Consider the following 18,346-nt stretch of genomic DNA (forward strand, 5'->3'; position numbering starts at 1 on the left):
GGGCGCCCGCTCAGGAAAGCTGGGCGGCCGCTTAGGATGCTGGGCGCCCGCTCAGGATTGCTGGGCGGCCGCTCAGGGGCGAGAAATTTAATACTAATTTTTTATAATCCTTATTCTGTTGGACTTCTGAGATGGTTGGTTCTTATGGGCTTCTATATAAGTAGTTTTCATAGACGTTTCACAAGAGCGTGGTATCAAGCAAGGAGCGAGGAGAGAAGAAAGAAAACCGTTTTAGCACATCGCAACGAAGAAGAGGAAGCATACATTTTTCTTGTGATTTATTTATTCATTGTATCATTGGATGCTAGTTTTCTTTACTTTGAACCTTATGACTCTTGTGACGTACTCTGGTTTTAATAAGTATTTTTATTAGTTTATATTGTGTGTTATTATCATGTTTTCGTATGAACCCATGGTGACGATGAGTTCTATCATGGGCTAATCGTGATCATGGGGTCGTAACGGATTTATTATGGATTTATTTAGTTAGTTGTTTAATACCTTAGTGTGTGTTGATTGTATGATATCTAGCATAGGTTGCGCTTATTTGTCTTATGTGCGTCGCGAACATATAAGATAGGTTGTTAATCTCTTGTGAAGCGACGATGGATCTTGAGGTTTAGAACTTGCCATGCTAGCATAGGTTCATGTATGTGTATGCATGATTAGTGGGTAACTCTAACCATTTTACTTTCCCTGTGTAATCATAAGGAATAACTTGTGCTTAAATTGTTATGTTGTCAAATTCTGTAGACATATAGGGTCTCAACATAATTGATGCCTATTCAACTTCTATCTTAATTGTGGATGTTTGATAGAATGGTATTAGTACAATGAAAGTTGGCTTTTATCAGTTTCGTGTTGTTCGATTAATATCATCATTGTTTCATGCTAAGGGTAATAACGATAACTATTGAAGGAAGTAGTAATGAAGTTATGATCTCATGTGTGTTTAATATTGTTAATTCAAGTGTCAATTAAGTGTTTAATTCTCGTAGTTAATTGTAGTTACTAACTAGTTAATTAAATCTAAGTGTTATTGTCTTGACGTTGAGAAGTAATCATACATTGGTGAGTAAGTGTTAATTGAACATAATTAGTCTGAGTCTTTGTGGGAACAAACTAGAAATTATTCTATATTACTTGCGAACGCGTATACTTGCGTGAATTATTAGCGCGTGTTTTGTGCCTAACAAATTTTTGGCGCCGCTGCTGGGGACTCGGCATATTTGTTTAGTTTATGTACTTACCATCAGTGGTCATTAGGACTCATTGATTAAGACGTGTTACTTATTGTTTCTGGTTGTGTTTCAGGTACTTTAACGAGCGTTTATGCAAACACATTCCTGTACTCGCAAGAGGACTTTAGATACGGCTGAGGAGACAGACTCAGTTCTTGATATTCGGGAGAAGATAGATTTTGAAGATTCAGATAAAGAGAGTGGGCAGAAAGAACCAATAATCATGGGTGATCGTATAGTTCCGGAAGATCCAGCTCTTATGGACTTTTCTCGGTCTAAAATTGATGACATTCAGTCAAGCATCCTTCATCCGGCTATTCAGGCTAACACTTTTGAAATCAAGCCGGGCACTATTCAGATGGTGCAGAATTTTGTTTCTTTCGGAGGTGCTGTGACTGAAGACCCCAACATGCATATCAGGAATTTTGTCGAAATCTGTAGTACTTTCAAATATAATGGTGTGACTGATGAGGCTATCAAGCTGAGGCTTTTCCCATTCTCTCTGAGGGATAAAGCTAAGGACTGGTTGCATTCTGAACCAGCTGGGTCCATCACTACTTGGCAAGATCTTGCGCAAAAGTTTCTGGTGAAGTTCTATCCAATGGCGAAGACTACAGCTATGAGGAGTGCTCTTACTCAGTTTGCGCAGCAACCAACAGAATCTATGTGTGAAGCTTGGGAGCGCTACATGGAGATGTTGAGAAAGTGTCCACATCATGGTATGCCTGACTGGATGGTGATCACTGGTTTCTATAATGGTTTGGGGGCCCAATCTCGGCTTATGCTCGATGCAGCAGCTGGAGGCGCCTTGTGGGCCAAAAGCTATACTGAGGCTTATAATCTTATTAAAACTATGGCTGCAAATGAGCATCAAAACCCAACTCAAAGGATGATGCCTGGGAAGGTAGCAGGTATTCTGGAAGTTGATGCAGCTACAGCTATTGCAGCGCAGCTCCAAGCACTGTCTTTGAAGGTCGATTTTTTAGCCAACTATGGAGTCAATCAGATAGCTATGGTCTGTGAGCTTTGTGCAGGTTCTCATGCTACGGATCAGTGTTCTCTTGTTAATAAAACTGTGCAGTATGTGAACAACTATCAGCGACCGCATCAGCCTGTGCCTGCTACTTACCATCCTAACAACAAAAATCATCCCAATTTCAGCTGGAGCAATAATCAGAATGCTATTCAGCAACCATATCAGCAAGGCGTAAGTAAACAGTTTAATCCACCTGGATTCCAGCAACCACAGCATTACGCTCAAAGGCAATCATATCCTCAACAAGGAGGTGTTGCTCCACCTTCTAGTGCTGATTTTGAGGAGCTCAAGCTGTTGTGCAAAAGTCAGGCTGTTTCTATCAAGACCTTGGAAAATCAAATCGGTCAAATAGCCAACGTAGTCCTCAATCATCAACCTGGCACACTTCCCAGCGATACTGAAATGCCAGGCAGGAAGGAAGCTAAAGAGCAAGTCAAAGCTATTACCTTAAGGTCTGGAAAAGTTGTTGATGCTGAAAAAGCGAAAGTTGGAGAAGCTGAAGTTGTGGATGAAGAAGAGAAGCAAAAGGAGAAAGCAGCGGAACCAAGGAAGACTACTTTTGAACACACTCTGCCTGAGGGTAATACAAGGGAGAAATAGAGCTCTATCCTCCACCACCTTTCCCTAAGAGATTGCAACAACAAAAGCTGGATAAGCAGTTCGGTAAGTTTCTGGAGGTGTTCAAGAAACTTCACATCAACATACCTTTCGCTGAGGCTCTGGAGCAAATTCCTAGTTATGCAAAATTCATGAAGAGTATTCTTTCAAGGAAGATGAAACTGGATGACCTTGAGACCGTTGCTCTAACGGAAGAGTGCAGTGCTGTGCTGCAACAAAAATTACCTCCAAAGCTTAAAGATCCAGGAAGCTTCACCATTCCTTGCACCATTGGCAAGTTATCTTTCGACAAATGCCTGTGCGATTTGGGAGCAAGCATCAATCTGATGCCATTGTCTATCTTCAAAAAGTTGAATTTTCCTGATCCAAAGCCCACCTACATGACTTTACAATTGGCTGATCGTTCTATTACATACCCACGAGACATAGTGGAGGACGTGTTAGTAAAGGTGGATAAGCTCTTCTTCTCTGCAGACTTTGTCATTTTGGATTTCGAGGAAGATAAGAAGATTCCCATAATCTTGGGAAGACCTTTCTTAGCTACAGACCGTACCTTGATAGATGTGCAGAAAGGTGAACTTACTATGAGGGTGCTGGATCAAGATATGACATTCAATATATTCAAGGCGATGAAATTCCCTAAAGAAGACGAGGAGTGCTTAAAGGTGGATTTGATTGATTCTGCGGTAACTTCAGAACTTGATCATATGCTAATGTCTGATGCCTTAGAGAAAGCCTTAGTGGGGGAAGTTGACAGTGACGATGAGGATGGCAATGAGCAACTACAATATCTAAATGCTTCCTCTTGGAGGCGAAAGCTAGACATGTCATTTGAATCTCTTGGTACTACTGATCTCAAGAATGCTGAAGGAAAGCTCAAACCATCTATTGAGGAAGCACCTAATTTGGAGCTTAAACCATTGCCTGAACACTTGAGGTATGCTTTTTTAGGTGATGCATCTACTTTACCTGTTATTATTGCATCTGACCTTTCAGGTAGTGAGGAGGAAAAACTCTTGAGGATTTTGAGAGAATTCAAATCGGCCATCAGATGGACTATAGCAGATATCAAAGGGATCATCCATTCGTACTGCATGCATAAAATTCTGCTAGAGGAAGGTAGTAAGCCGACTGTTGAGCAACAGCGATGACTTAATCCTATCATGAAAGAAGTGGTGAAGAAAGAAATTCTGAAGTGGCTGGATGCAGGAATTATATATCCTATTTCTGACAGTTCTTGGGTGAGCCCCGTGCAATGTGTACCTAAGAAAGGAGGTATAACTGTGGTAGAAAATGAGAAGAATGAGCTCATCCCCACTCGAATAGTCACAGGATGGAGGGTATGCATGGATTATAGAAAGTTGAACAAATCCACAAGAAAGGATCACTTCCCTCTTCCATTTATTGATCAAATGCTTGACAGGTTGGCTGGTCATGAGTATTATTGTATTCTGGATGGCTATTTGGGGTATAATCAGATTTGCATTGCACCAGAAGATCAAGAAAAGACTACCTTCACTTGTCCAATTGGCACGTTTGCTTTTCGCAGAGTATCGTTTGGCTTATGTGGTGCACCTGCCACTTTTCAGAGATGTATGATGGCTATATTCTCTAATATGATTGGAAACAATGTCGAAGTGTTCATGGACGACTTCTCCGTCTTTGGACATTCGTATGATGAATGTTTGAATAATCTTCGTTCGGTGCTCAAAAGGTGTGTGGAAACTAATTTGGTGCTCAATTGGGAAAAATGTAACTTTATGGTGCGTGAAGGCATTATTCTTGGGCATAAAGTCTCTAGTAAGGGTCTTGAGGTGGACAAAGCCAAGGTGGGAGTCATTGAAAATCTTCCACCACCTATTTCTGTGAAAAGAATCTGTAGTTTTCTTGGTCATGCGGGTTTTTATTGGCGTTTCATCAAGGACTTCTCGAAGATATCTAAGTCGTTGTGCAACGTGCTCGAGAAAGATGTGCCTTTCAAATTTGATGATGAATGCTTGGCGGCATTCGAGACTCTCAAGAAGAGTTTGATAACTGCACCAGTTATTACGGCACCTGATTGGACAGAACCTTTTGAGATGATATGTGATGTGAGTGATTATACGGTGGGAGCAATTCTTGGGCAGCGCAAGAATAATCTTTTTCATGTGGTCTACTATGCTAGTAAGACTCTAAATGGAGCTCAAATGAACTACACCACTACTGAGAAGAAGCTCTTGGCTATAGTCTTTGGTTTCAAAAAATTTCGATCTTATCAACTAGGGACAAAGGTGACAGTATTCACTGATCATGCTGTCATTCGCTATCTAGTCTCAAAGAAATATTCGAAGCCTAGACTTATTCGTTGGGTGCTCTTGCTACAGGAATTTGAGTTAGAGATCAAGGATCGAAAAGGTACTGAGAATCAAGTAGCTGACCATCTCTCTAGATTGGAGAATCCCAATTCTTCTTCACAAGATAAGACATTGATCAATGAATCTTTTCCGGATGAGCAGTTGTTCGCAGTCCAGGAGGAAGAGCCATGGTTCGCAGATATTGTGAACTATCTTGTCAGCAATATAATGCCTCCTAATATGAATGCAGCTCAAAAGAAGAAGTTTCTGCATGAGGTGAAGTGGTACATGTGGGATGAACCGTATTTATTTAGACAAGGAGCTGACCAGATCACCAGGAGATATATCCCATTCTGTGAGACGGAGGGGATATTACGAGACTGCCATTCCACAGTTTATGGTGGACATTATGGTGGTGAAAAGACAGCAGCTCGTATTCTGCAAGCAGGTTTTTTCTGGCCTACTTTGTTTAAGGATGCAGATCAGTTCGTTTGAAGGTGTGATCGTTGTCAAAGAGTGGGGAATCTTACGAGGAAGGATGAGATGCCGTTAAATGTGATGCTTGAAGTCGAGGTCTTTAATGTTTGGGGAATCGATTTCATGGGACCATTTGTCTCGTCCTGCAATAATCAGTACATCTTGCTGGCAGTCGATTATGTCTCAAAATGGGTAGAAGTCAAGGCTCTACCGACGAATGATGCAAAGGTAGGGTTGAGTTTTCTCCATAAGCAGATATTCACAAGATTTGGAAACCCACGAGTAATCATAAGTGATGAAGGGTCGCATTTCTGCAATCGTAAGTTTACTTCTATGATGCAGCGCTACAATGTGAATCATCGTGTTGCTACTACCTATCATCCGCAAATGAATGGTCAAGCTGAAGTGTCTAATAGAGAGATCAAGCGCATTCTAGAGAAAGTTGTTTGTCCGTCAAGGAAGGATTGGTCTTTAAAGCTCGATGAAGCTATTTGGGCTTATAGAACAGCATACAAGACTCCACTTGGGATGTCATTTACCTATGGATCTTGAGCATAAGGCTTATTGGGTGTTGAAGAAGTTGAACCTTGATCTAGATGCAGCTGGGAAGAAGCGAATGCTTCAGTTAAATGAACTTGATGAATTTCGACTTCAAGCGTACGAGAACAACAAAATGTACAAGGAAAAAATAAAAAGGTGGCACGACAGGAAGCTATCCCCTAAGTCATTCGTGTCAGGGCAACAAGTTCTTTTATTCAATTCTCGTCTCCGAATTTTTCCTGGAAAGTTGAAATCAAGGTGGTCTGGACCTTTTATTGTCAAAACTGTGTTTTCACATGGAGCGGTGGAGATTTTTGAGAATGATCCGGGCCAAGCATTCAAGGTTAATGGTCAGAGAGTGAAGCATTACTATGGGGACACGTCAAACCGGGAAGTGGTTAGTGCCGTTTTATTGTCAACTTGATCAAAGTACTATGCGTCAAGCTAATGACGTAAAAGAAGCGCTTCTTGGGAGGCAACCCAAGATTTGTGACTATAGGAACCCTTAGAAGTTAGTAACCTATCCAAAACAAAAAAAAATCAGAAGAAATTGGGCAGAATTTTTTTTTTCCAGAGACCCCTTGGGCGCCCGCTCAGGAATGCTGGGCAGCCACTCAGGACCCGACTGTCAGAAAAAAAATTTCCTTAAAAAAAATCCAAAAAAATCAGAAAAACCCAAAAACAAAATACAAACCCACAACCCACGATTTCTTTTACACAACCCACATTTTATCTTCCACAAACCCCACTCCTACTCTAATTTTAACCCTAATTCCTACCCTATATATACACACAACTCCTCCATATACACTCCCATATACTTTCAACTTTAAAACTCTAACCTACACTCAAGACACAACTCTTAACACTTTTTCTCAGTTTTAATGGCACCTAAGAGATCCCGGACTATTGATAGCAGCAGCACCGTTCCTACTGCTGATTCTTCGAGGGGAACTGCTGCGAGACCTCGTTTGATGGATAGGGCTGCTGAGGTGGAGTATACTAGGCTTCTGGCTAAGCCGATTTTGAAAGAGATGGGATTTTTACCATCAGGGAGGGATGGTGAGTTGTTACCAATGATTGCGGAGAAAGGGTGGATTTCTTTTTGTGAGTCACCGGAGGCGGTTCCAATGAGTGTGGTTCGCGAGTTTTATGTGAACGCCAAGGCTGAAAAGAATGGGTTTACTGTTGTTCGTGGGCTTACTGTGGATTATCAGCCGGAGGTGATTCGCCGTGTTATTGGGCAGCGACAACGGAAGCCCACATAGGAGAATTGGAATGAGAAGACCCCGCGGACTTTGATTAGGATTTGATTTGTGCTACTCTCTGTCAGCCGGGCACGGTGTGGAAGTTCAAGACGGGAACTAACGAGTATCGTTCTTTTCCGGCGATTGCGATGAATAGGTATGCCCGTGCATGGAATGCCTTTATTTGTGCTAATATTTTGCCTATTTCGCATGCACATGAGGTTACAGTTGAGCGAGGAAGGTTATGTGGACCTTGGTGAGTTCATCTACCAAGGGATTTTGAATTTTTTGAGGGGGGCAAAGCACATGAACATCCCTTATGCATTACTGTCACGAAGCCGTGCAGAGCAGTGGGAGTTCAATGTTTTTCTCACTAGCAGCTACAAATGTCGGCCGCTCCTATTGACTTAGCAACTCTGAATACGATGCAGGAGTGGATGGGTGGAGAGCCCGAGGAGCATGGTTTGGGATATCATCTTCCAGGAGGATGTCCAGTAGCTGGTGCTACCATGGTCAGTCTCAGTCAGGGTCGTGATTAGGCAGGCTCTTCTAGATCTCAGGAAGGTGCTGGGATGGCTGATGCCCAGTATAGGAGGCTGTCGAGGAGGATGGATGCGATGTATGAGTCGCAGAGTAGGTTCGCTCAGGAGCTCACCCTTGCATTTGGGACTGCTTTCAGAGGCCTTGGAGCTGACATCCAGTGGCCCGTTTTTGGTGAGGACTCTGCTTATCCGCCTCTTGATACTCCACCCTCTGAGGGTGATGATGATGATTTCTCCGAGTAGGTATACCCTGTGTTCATTTCTACAACCTTCACTAGGGACAGTGAAGATTTTAAGTTTGGGGGTGGTAGTTAAGGAATATTTTTGTGTGTGTGTCATGTAGTTGCATATTCATGATAGTTTAGTTCATATAATTGCATATTTTTTCCATATATAGTTTTTTTATAGTTTTATTTATCATGTAATTTAGCTCATGCATATACCATGATCCCTTTTGCGTTGTTTTACCGACTGATTTGTGATATTGATGCAAGTGTAGTGATAGCGTTAGAGTGATGATTGAGTCTTGTAGGTTGACATGCATGCTAGAAATACTTGTAATTTCACTAAGTCTTAGAGTATGCTTAAGGACTAGATGGTTGTCATGGTTTGATGGTTTTTAAGGTTAATCTATTTATTATGCTTAGAATTTATGATAGGCTCTTAATGATAAAAGGCATGAAAAGAAAAAAATTGGAGTAAAAATTGGAATTCATTGCTAATTATGGCTAGGTGTCAAATGGATAGTATCCGGCTCGTATTTTTATGCGAGTAGTCTAGGGTTGAGCAAGATAGAGCGAAACGCACTTGCTCAGAAATTTGAAAAAAAAGAGAAAAAAAATAGAAAAAAAGAGAAAAAAAGGGAAAAGAAAAAAAAGAGTTAATGCATAATTGATCACGAGTGGGCTCTTTGGTATTCGAGTTATTAAGTTCTTAGGGGACTTTGTACCTAGTGACCTAAGGCTTTTATAGTCTGGTATCCGCTAACCTAACGCTCGCTAAATGGATGCCATTGCATAAGTCTTTTGTGGACCTCACTCATTGCACGGTCAAATAAGCATTTGTTGTTGTGTTGAATAAAAGCATGATTCCGTAATAAGCTCCAGTGATTTTGAAGTGTTATAAGTCATTTTATGCCTAGAATTTATTCTTCGTATAATCATGTGATTGCCTTGAGTATAATCGAGTTATGATAATTGTTCTAGTTTTGAAGCATATATGTTAAGCATCCGCACACACCACGTTTCTGGTTGTATGTTAGTTTGCATGATTTGATTGATCTTTATCCACCTAATTGCATTTGTTGAGATGTTATTAGTTGGTTGGTTTAGTCATTGTGAGGGGGACAGCGGCATTTCATGTAGATTGCATTCATGCATGTTTTTGTTTGGCTTTTGAGTCTGTGATGCTTGAGGATAAGCATCGATTTAAGTTTGGGGGTGTGATAAGTGGCATTTTATACCACTTAGAACGTCTTATTATGACTTGAATTGATGTCTTAAAATCAAGTATTTTGTGTATTTGATGCGTTTTTCTAGTGTTTGTGCATTTCAGGGTATAACTTGCGTTTGTGGGGAGATTTCATTAGGAATAAGCCTAGGGGAGTGCTTGGCATTGGATGTGGGAAGTTAGGAGCAGAACGCAGCAGAAATCAGGAGCAGAATGAGGAATTTTCCAGTAACCTACTAGGCGCCCGCTCAGGAAAGCTGGGCGGCCGCTCAGGATGCTGGGCGCCCGCTCAGGATTGTTGGGCGGCCGCTCAGGGGCGAGAAATTTAATACTGATTTTTTATAATCCTTATTCTGTTGGACTTCTGAGACGGCTGGTTCTTGTGGGCTTCTATATAAGTAGTTTTCAGAGACGTTTCACAAGAGCGTGGTATCATGCAAGGAGCGAGGAGAGAAGAAAGAAGACCGTTTTAGCACATCACAACGAAGAAGAGGAAGCATACATTTTTCTTGTGATTCTTTTATTCGTTGTATCTGTAATAACCCCAAAATTTTGGACTTTTATTGTTATTCCTAGATCTTATTAGTACTCTATATGGTATATAAGTGTATGTAAAGATCGTCAGAATCCAAATTCGAACACTTTGATTTTTCCCGAAAATCCACCAGATACCGAAAGAATTGAGTATAAGGTAACAGGATAAAAAGGATTTAAATTCAAGGATTATAAGAGAGGATCATAAAAGGAATATAATTTATTGAGAAAGGTTAAGGGAACCCAAGTAATAAGATCCCGGGTATGATTCCTCAAACGATAAACGAAAATGAAAGTTAAGCGAACCGTATAACAGATCAGCGATCATTAGCCAAGTAATTAGGAGTTAATCAAAGAGGTTAGTGATGATGATTTCATCACACCAACAAGAAGAAGACAAGTGTGGGAAGATGACATAAGAGGATGACATAAGCATGACACAATGGGAAGGAATTGTTGGTTGATTATAAGCCACACAAATTTTACCATGGTAAAAGGTTAGTTAACAACAAAAACAAAGCAACCAAGCAAACAAATTCATTTCTCTTCCCCCCCATCTCCTTGCTCATGGTTTTTTTTGAAGAAAAACAAGAAGAAAAATTTCCAAACCCAAGCTCCACTCAATCATAATTCAAGAGGTTTGTTTCTTTGGATCCTATATTTCATAACTAAGAAGAGCAAGTAGTTTGAGTGATTGAATCAAAGGTTTTCTATCTCAAATAAATCATTTTAGTTTAGGGTGAATAGTAACTTTCAAGAACAAATTTTTGATTCTTGATTTTATTTGTAAGGTCAAGGTAGCTTAAGCATAGATTAAGGCTTCCATGGGCATTCCAAGGATCTTTCATGGATTAAAAGCTTCAAGGAAGGTATAAAACTTCAAACCCTAGTTTTACTTTGAATATTTAGGAGTGGTTTTGATTAATATAGTTCATGAGAAGCATGATGCTTGTGTGTTTAAAGTTTGGTTGGGTTTGTAGTGATTGGATTTTAATTGAGGTGTTGATGATTGTTAATGGAGGAGTAGTAGTTTAAATGTTTAAGCATGAATTGAACCTTGTTTGATTTAGTAGTTTGGTTGAATTTGAAGATAGTATGATATTGGATTAAATTGAGATTCTTGGGCTTATTATGACTGAAATCAGTAGCATTGATGTGTATCTTGAGTTGTTGATTGGTAGTTGGATTGATATGATTTGGAATGGTAAAATTTGGGAAATCGCGTAAACATAGCCGTCGTAATGCCCGATTTACCTTAGAATGTTTTGTTCTTAACTTCAGGACCCGTGAACTCACTGTTAGATTCTGACCATTTCCATGTTTAGATAGTTCATGTTACGAGCTTCGTTTTGATGTGTGGTTCGCTTGAGTCCGATGTACGGTTTAGGAGAAACGACCGTTTTAAATAACGACATTTCGCGAACGAACCATTACCCCTTGCCTTACTTTGAAACCTTGGTTAAGGCCCTTAAATGACTAATTGGAGTATGAAACAATTATGTAAAGTGTATTAGGCAGTTGGTAGAGTACTCGCGAAAGAATCGCCTTAAAATTCTTAATGGTTAATTTATTAAAAATGGTGGAGCCGAGGGTACTCGAATGACTTATGTGATTCGTTAAGCGTAAGAAGTGACCATAAGAGAACGTTAGGGTTCAATTGGTTAAAGTCTAGTTTCTTAAGCGACCGGGGTTTAATTCTGACTTATGTTGTTGTTCATAGGTTATCAGACCCACTCTAAGCTTAAGTCTATCCGGGAACACTCAGGCAAGTTTTCTACCCGTTATACTGTTGTTGTGATGTATATATGTATATGCATTATCTTGTGATAAGTGCATGATTATTATTAGCAAAGTCTTGCGATATATTGGAGCATATGATATGATATTTATATGCATGCCTGTTTCGTAATCTTGATATCTAATTGTTGATTCAAATGCTTATAAGTTGCATAATACCTATGCTAGAGATAAGCAGTAGTTGCGTATACCCTTAGTATAGGGGACCCAAAGGTGAACATTTTCTAGACCGGGAGTCGATGTTCCCGAGTATATTATATACATATATGTTTAAATATATATAGATATAGTTTTCAAAACTATTAATCGAATAAGGTTTATTCGATAACTTTATTTTAATTAATGAATATTATTTTGAATATTCACTCGAGGACTTATGACTCCGCTTAATTTATTAAATTAATATTATTTTTAAATATTCAATCGAGGACTTATGACTCCGCTTATTTTATTAAATAATATTCTTTATTTTATTAAAGAATAATGTTTCGATAATCAAACTCATTTTCGATTATTCAAATAAAGATCGTACTTTCGTATAAGTATATCTTTGGTTATTTATTATTCATTTCAAGTATGAGTTCTAAAACTTCTACTTCAAATTATTTTTATAAAGATTATCCTTATGGGAATATTATTTAAATAATAATATTCGGATATTTTCTAATATATCGGGACTGATTTATTTCATTAAATCAGCATTACTCCAAACATTCTTAAAAATGTTTTTGAGTCTTCAAAATGATTTTTAAAAGTTAGAGCGGATCCCAAAACTCATTTTTATATTTAAGATCTTCCTTTCAAAAGGGATTTAAATACTCGCTCAAAATCTGAGGGATCCGGCTCTGTGGTGTATTTTATATTCGCAACGAGGTTGCTGTTTTGAGAAAACATTTTGATTACTTGCCCAACGTCCGGGAAGTAAGTCCATCTATTTGAGTCGGCATAAGCAACATGGGCTCAGTGGGCGTCCATGAAAGTGTAAGTGGCTCAGTGGGAGTCCATCAATGCGTAAGTGGCTCAGTGGCAGTCCAGCATAGGTCCTAATACAGCCAGGGTGATGACCAGTGGGAAATTCGTCCTTCTACTAGTAGAAAAGGTTACTTATTGGTATCTTTGCCTGATCAGCAAGATATCAGGTTTATGCCAAGGTTTTCTCCTTTCCAAATTCATTGGATATTACAACTCTGTTTATAATTTTCATAACAGAGGTTTTTAAGGAGTGTATGAAATGTATATATATAGGTGTATATATATATATCGGGACTTAATGAAGTATCTCGTAACTTCATTATTTATAATGATATTTCAAGGATTGAATCTATTCAAATCTTATCTTGTAGTCTCATCTATGTGATGAACTTTTGAAACGGATTATACCTTGAACGGTGGTAGTTCAAGTAGTATTCGGAAAAGATATAAGTATATTGGAGTATCTCTTGTGACGTACTCTGGTCAATATATTGGATGCAAGTTTTCTTTACTTTGAACCTTATTACTCTTGTGACGTACTCTGGTTTTAATAAGTATTTTTATTAGTTTATATTGTGTGTTATTATCATGTTTTCATATGAACCCATGGTGACGATGAGTTCTATCATGGGCTAATCGTGATCATGGGGTCGTAACGGATTTACTATGGATTTCTTTAGTTAGTTGTTTAATACCTTAGTGTGTGATGATTGTATGATATCTAGCATACGTTGCGCTTATTTGTCTTATGTGCGTCACGAACATATAAGATAGGCTGTTAGTCTCTTGTGAAGCGACGGTGGATCTTGAGGTTTAGAACTTGCCATGCTAGCATAGGTTCATGTATGTGTATGCATGATTAGTGGGTAACTCTAACCGTTTTACTTGCCCTGTGTAATCATAAGGAATAACTTGTGCTTAAACGTTATGTTGTCAAATTCTGTAGACATATAGGGTCTCAACATAATTGATGCTTATTCAACTTTTATCTTAATTATGGATGTTTGATAGAATGGTATTAGTACAACGAAAATTGGCTTTTATCAGTTTCGTGTTGTTCGATTAATATCATCATCGTTTCATGCTAAGGGTAATAACGATAACTATTGAAGGAAGTAGTAATGAAGTTATGATCTCATGTGTGTTTAATATTGTTAATTCAAGTGTCAATTAAGTATTTAATTCTCGTAGTTAATTGTAGTTACTAACTAGTTAATCAAATCTAAGTGTTATTGTCTTGACATTGAGAAGTAATCATACAATGGTGAGTAAGTGTTAATTGAACATAATTAGTCCGAGTCTATGTGGGAACAAACTAGAAATTATTCTATATTACTTGCGAACGCGTATACTTGCGTGAATTATTAGCGCGTTTTGTGCCTAACACATATCTTAACTTATTCGTTGGTACTACATCCAATAGTCCAACAGGAACTCGATATGAGCTCGATCGTCCTCACATAGCTATACACACTTCTACACACTCTCGTTTCTAGTTTACTATAACCTTAGCTCTAAAACCAACCTGTAATGCCCCCAAATCCGGGGTCAAGGGATTTGGTCGTCACTATGAAACCTCAATCCAAATTAACATGTTTAATCAATAAACAAATGCCAGCGGAAGATATTTAGCATAAATAAACCCAAACTAATCCAAGATCTTTTAAGGTTACAGTTCTAGAAACAAGATATCCAAATTCCATAAATAAATTTTTCACTTTCTTTTAAAACTCTTTGCAACAATTCTCAATCTCAAAACTTAACCCGCTAGTATAACTTCGAAAAGAAGTATACTAGGCCCAACTATAAAATACACAACTATAATATAATATAATATAAACAACTTTATACAATAAAACTTAAACTAGTTCGCAAACCCTGGACCAACCACCTTCCAAAAGCTTCTTCTTTGCTTCCTCGAATTACGCAACTAAACAGCGCAAGCTGATCCTCACTGGAGGTTATATTTGAAAACAAGAAAGTATGAGCGAAAGAAATGCTCAGCAAGATCATTATGACATTTAAAGGGTCTTTTGATATAAAACTGACATCTGCATTAGAGCAGAACATTTAAAAATTATAATTGCTGAATCATAAAATTTTAGTTGAGGAACACCAGAATTGGTTCCTTAATTGTATCCAAAACCATTTTGATATTTTTGAGCGAAATGCTTCAGCAATACTTTGAATCTTGATGAGAATAAAACTCGTAAAACAGTATTTACGGAAATATCGTAAACAACAATAACATGAAACAATGATTATGGATTGAATCACAAACTTTATTCAAAATTGAACTCTTGAAATTAATACTTATTTTGTTGTCATATCAAATTAGATATCAATACAAACTTTGATGCTCACAACCTACTCGCGCTAAAATAGGAAAGTCAACATCAACCATCTACATTAATACCACCTTTGATATTTAATAACTTAAAAATCAACATCAATCAGCAACCGAATTAAAACTGTATTCCACCTTTATTCGAAACCAAAATAGTTGATAAATAATTCCTTATAAGATTATCAAAAGCAATATAATAATTTAGATTGGAATCCTCGAATGACGGTGTGTTGTCGTCGGTGATCAGTCGCGGAGCAACACCGATATGTCGAAGCATATCCAACTAAACAAATGGGGCACCCAAGGCACATATCGGCCTAATGGTATTATATCCTGTATAATACCTAAATCTCCGCTGGACCGCCGCCACGACCTCTTACGCAACCATCCAATCTTAAAATATTTTATTGAAAGGGGTCATAATCCTCGACACCCTTATAAACTTTTATTCCCCCATTTACTTGGGGAGGAATACTCGCAAAACTAACTCATTTTTCTCAAAAACCAAAACATTTATAAATCCATTCATTTGATAAGTAAAATCACCTAGCTATTATGAACATAGAATAGCAGAAGAGTACTTTCATAAAAAAATCATTTAATTCATCGATATATAAAACATTTATCTATCTTGAAGTGAGAATAGGGAAAACAATACTTGCATAAGAAGATTTAAAATAAATATCACTTGAACAATAAGTGATGATAGGGATACTTGCCTTTGGGTTTTAGCAGTTAGTCACACTCGCAACGACACATCTATTTGATATTCTGTCTCAAAACATCATTATCTTTATTTTCCTAATCCTTTGGCCTACTGCTCATTCAGTGCTACACTTCAATATTCGATACTATTCAGCTTTAGTCTTCATCCATATCATCTGGTCCTGATTGTCTTGAAAGACTCACATCTATAATTAAAAGATACAATTTTAATCGTCTAAACGATAATTACTCGACGAACTGCGCGTCAAACCCTATTGTCTACCCAAACGATAGCCCGCACTTAAAGAAGACAGTCAAATACAAGACTCTTGACTCACGTACGCATATAATTCACATAGCACGTAAACACATAACTCACGTATCACATAATTCATATCACATATGACTCGTTTCGTTAAAAGGTTCGACTCGGTACGTTTAAAACTGAAACCGGGTCAAAAATATGATTTATCGCTCAAAAATCGACTCAAAATGATTCGTAAAACAAGAGACCTTTTGAAACAAAAGAATTTGGGTCTCGAAAGTATTTTGAATGAAAGCGGAATATTTTTCAGAGTCTATACGCGTTCGTTTCGTATTTAACGAACGAACGGTTTATTTATTATGAATAAAATAGGAAATACACGAGAATAAATCAATTAATACTAATATTCATTGATTTTTAAATACTTAAACGTAATTTTTAAAAGCTCAAAAATAATTTTTAAATCATTATTTAGGAAAAATCATAATTAAAAATGATTTTTTCATAATTTTTGGAATTAAAAATACAATTAATACAAATTATGTAAATAAACTGATTAATTATTAAAATAATTAATCAATTTAAATAAATAAAATTTTCGGATTTTTGAAAATAATAAAAGAAAATAACTTTTGGAATTTAAAAATAATTAATGAATAATTTTAAGAATTTACAACAATAATTAAAAGATTTTTAGAATTAAAAGAAATGGTTTTTTTTAAAAATAAAAAATGAATTTTGAATTAAATTTTAAATCAAATTTGCAGAAACATTTCTTTGAAATCAGGAAAGGGGTGATTTGGATCAAACCCGGATTTTATGAAACAAAAACGGGTCGGGTCCCTAGGCAAATGGGTTGCCAAGAACAACAAGAACTCGCCGGAAAATCTGCAGATTCCGGCTTGTTCTCGGTGGTTCCGGCGAACCCCGATTGGTCCTCAAACCATCACGTTCTAGGCCGTTCTTTAGCTAACTCATCCGCAAATTAATTGGGCAACTCAAAGTGAGTCACCACCGCAACAGACGAGCTTGAGCTCGTCACTTCCGGCCGATTAACAGCCAAAAACCGGCAAACTCGTCGGTTTTCCGACGAGCTGCCCAACAACAACCAAACTCAGCAACCTATATCTACAAACAAAGCTTATATTCACAGGAATCTGTTCACGCACCCATAATCATAAACTAATCAACAAGAAGAACAACAAATTTGATCAAAAATTCGCCTTCTCAAATCGAATTCAAACTATCAATTCTAGTAATCAATCAATTTGGATTTATACTCTAATTGACAGTAAACATCGTGTTAAAACTAATTATAATATCAATAACAACCGAAAATCAACTCAACTCATAAACCTTAATTCAAGAACAATGGTAAAAATCGAGTTTGTGCAATAATCAACCTTTGATTGAGATGTTTGTATCAATAGAAGGAGCATGAACAGGGCTTCATTTCGAGTATTAGAGCGTCAAAAACGGATCATCGAAGCTCCTGAAATCACTGGATGAAGAACAAGAATGGATTTTCACCCCCAAACTCAAGTTCTTGACTTTCTATTTTGTTTTTAATAAAAATAATGAAATAAATTCAGTATTTAGGCTATTTATATTTTTTGAAATTTTATATCCCAAAATCAATTTAGGGTGTTTTTATCCCCCTAATTAAAATAATTAGGCCCAAAATATAATTAGAGGGAATAATTTTTAAAAACGATAAAATATAAAGTTTGTATCAAATTCCCAAAAATAGCGAGTAATTAAAAAATGTAGAAATACTGGGTATTTGAAATACGATTGATTTTATAAGAGTAAAAACACGAATTTTATGGGCCTTGACGTCCCGGTGGGGTCCCGGTCCATTTATTTTTGAAAAACAGAAATGATCCTTAAATAAACAGAAAATCCCCAAAAACACATAAAATACATTCAACACACATATAACGAGATAAAACGAATAACACAATTAAACACACGTCCAAATTACAGATCGATTCATATAAATACATCTTAAACACGTAACAAGTATCCTACTGGATCATATCAGATCCGAAAGTACATTACTTAGCCGCTAAGTAACTATAAAATGATATAATTTAATATCAGATTTGGATAATTTTCAAAACCGAGCTTCTTGTAAAATACCATATGAGAAAATAATGTAAAATATCCTGTCACTAGAGAATACTGGTTTTATTGATTTACCGAAAGGATCATCGTATCGAAAATTTTGCGTCGGGACTCGT

General features: G+C 37.4%; 1 non-coding gene across 1 annotated transcript; it reads right to left on the bottom strand.

The window, feature by feature from the left end:
* Nucleotides 1-1,857: 1,857 nt before the first annotated feature.
* On the bottom strand, nucleotides 1,858-1,964 carry LOC141694366 (small nucleolar RNA R71). The gene has a single exon (XR_012563680.1). It is a non-coding gene; the product is annotated as a small nucleolar RNA R71 (small nucleolar RNA).
* Nucleotides 1,965-18,346: the final 16,382 nt, after the last annotated feature.

The sequence above is a fragment of the Apium graveolens genome, chromosome 10 (assembly GCF_009905375.1).
Source record: "Apium graveolens cultivar Ventura chromosome 10, ASM990537v1, whole genome shotgun sequence".
NCBI classification, from domain to species: domain Eukaryota; kingdom Viridiplantae; phylum Streptophyta; class Magnoliopsida; order Apiales; family Apiaceae; genus Apium; species Apium graveolens.